General features: G+C 45.6%; 1 pseudogene; it reads left to right on the forward strand.

Moving 5' to 3' along the window:
* Positions 1-1848: 1848 nt before the first annotated feature.
* LOC102494637 (fatty acid-binding protein 5 pseudogene) lies at positions 1849-2244 on the forward strand (annotated as a pseudogene).
* The last annotated feature ends 385 nt before the right edge of the window (positions 2245-2629 follow it).

Raw genomic sequence — 2629 nt, forward strand, 5'->3', positions numbered from 1 at the left:
CCAGAGAGTCAGAAAGTGAAAAATCACCCCCAGGGGAGATGGCCACGTTGCAATCCCTTCTCTCTCAATCCTTACATTCTCCTTGAGATTTTGGGCATGCGTGCACACGTGCCTGGCATGAGTTTGAAGCTGCCAGATTCGGGATTTGAACTGCAGTCAACTATGTGGGAATCCATCAATGTAACCATTATGCCATCTGCTGGTCCCAAATAAATAATTCTTTTTTTTTTTGGAGAGGTTTTTGCTATAGGGCACGTGCGCTCACCAGAGAGAGAGAGACACAGAAAGACAGAAAGCGAGAAATCACCCCCCAGGGGGGATGGCCACGCTGCAATCCCTTCTCCTCCATTCTCCTCTTGGGATCCTGGGCACACATGCACACGCGCCTGGCGTGAGTTTTAAGCTACCGAGTCAGGGACGCGAACTGCGGTCGACTACGTGGGAGTCCAGCGACATAGCCATTATGTTAACTGCTGGTCCCCCAAATAAATAATTCTTTAAAAAAATAAAAATTCACAAGGGCCTGCCTTGTAGCCAGATCTCACATAGCTGATTGCTGTCTGAATTCCAGCTCCAGCAGCTTGAAAAACATGCTGGGACTGTGCATGCACAAGCACCAAAAAATCCTGACAGATAAGGGGATTCTTCCTCCCTCTCCCTTTTTCTCCTCCATTTTTCTTCCTTCTTAGTGAGTGCACGTACTCTCTGGCATTAAAAAAAAGAAAAAGAAAAAACAAGGAAAAAAAAAAGGAAGGAAGGAAGTCTACATTTCTTGCTGTGGTTTAGGAGCCTTTTATGATCGGACCCCTGTGTTCCCTCTTAGACTCCACTTTCCACCCATCTCAAATCTGTAGTTCTGCCAATGTACCACATGCACATCTCTCTCTGGATGATAGATCAGGCTGTTGTCCCACCTCAGTACCCTATTCTGTCCCACTCCCCACTTTTCTGGCTTATTATTATTATTTTAGGTTTTTGCCACAGGACACATGCACTCTCTGAAGAGAGACAGGAAAAGTGAGAAATCATCCCCCAGGGGCCCAGCCATGCCACAGTCCCTTCTTTTCCACTCTCTTCTTCGGACTCTGAGCATGCACACACAGATGCCTGGCATGATTCCCAAGCTGCCAGGTCCAGGACTCAAACTATGTGGGCCATGTGGTAGTGCAGGGCGGCAATCACCACACTACCTGTTGGCAACCTCCAGCTGGTTCTTTTAACCCCTTAGGTCTCAACTAAAAATCTCTGGAAATTTTTTCTGGCTCCTCTAAGCCCTGTTGAAGGCCACTGCTATAAACGTTCTATTGACAGCATGATAGCATTAATCACCATGTAGTAAAACTGTCCAATTTCACATGTTCTTTGAGCTTTTATTTTTCTGGAGAGGTTTTTGCTATAGGGCATGTGCACTCACCAGAAAGACAGAGACAGAGAGACAGAAAGCGAGAAAATACCCCCCAGGGGGGATGGCCACGCCGCAATCCCTTCTCCTCCATTCTCCTCTCAGGATCTTGGGCACGCATGCACATGCACCCACGCACATGCACCCACGCACATGCACCCGGCGTGAGTTTAAGCCACCAGGTCCAGGAATCGAACCGTGGTCAACTACATGTGAGTCCAGCGACATAGCCATTATGCCAACTGCTGGTTCTATGGGGCTCATTCTTCATGTAATATTGAAGGAGGCACATTTAACCAATCACAGAACCTTCTGAGAAATACAGCAATATGTTTAAAGATCTGTATGAGACAGCCAAGACTTACAAGCTTCCTGCTGGAGACTGCAATCTCCTCACCCAGCTCCTTGCCCTCTCCGTTGAGCTCGCCCTCCCGCCCACATTCACCATGGCCGATGTTCAGCAGTGACAAGGAAGATGGTGCCTGGTAGACAGCAAAGGCTTTGGTGAATACCAGGTGTGGGAGTAACTGCGAAAAGTGGGTGCAACGGCCAAACCAGATTGTATCATCACTCGTGATGGGAAGAACTTCTCCATAAAAACTGAGAGCACTTTAAAAACAACACAGTTTTCTTGTACCCTGGGAGAAAAGTTTGAAGAAGCTACAGCTGAGGGCAGAAAAACTCAGACTGTCTGTGACTTTAAGGACGGTGCGCTGGTTCAACGTCAAGAATAGGATGGGAAAGAAAGCGCAAGAAGAAGAGAATTGCAAGATGAAAAATTAGTGGTGGATTGTATCATGAATAATGTCGCCTGTACTTGAGTCTATGAAAAAGGAGAATAAGAATTCCATCCTGACTTCAGACAGGAATTATCTGTGAGAATGAACAAGCTCAGTTCAATGCACAAATCTCCATACTACTTTTTTTCATTACTGTGTTCAATTACCTTTATCGCAAACATTTTGCATGCAACTATTTCCAAGTGTTGATTTGATTAGGATCATCCCTTTGGTTAGTAAATAAATGTGTTTGTGCTAAAAAATAAATAAATAAAAAGTTTCCTGTTGGAGAGAAGAAAAGGAAGTTGAATCTTAAGTCCAAGAGCTTGGAAGTGCTGGGTCAAGTGAGGTGAAGGTGAGGGGAGCGGGCAGGTAAAGCACAGACTCAAAATGTTAAGCTGATTTCTTTTTTAGTGGCGATATTATTGTGGCAAAACAGGCCACATAT

The sequence above is a fragment of the Tupaia chinensis genome, unplaced genomic scaffold, assembly GCF_000334495.1.
Source record: "Tupaia chinensis unplaced genomic scaffold, TupChi_1.0 Scaffold000355_1, whole genome shotgun sequence".
Lineage (NCBI taxonomy): Eukaryota > Metazoa > Chordata > Mammalia > Scandentia > Tupaiidae > Tupaia > Tupaia belangeri.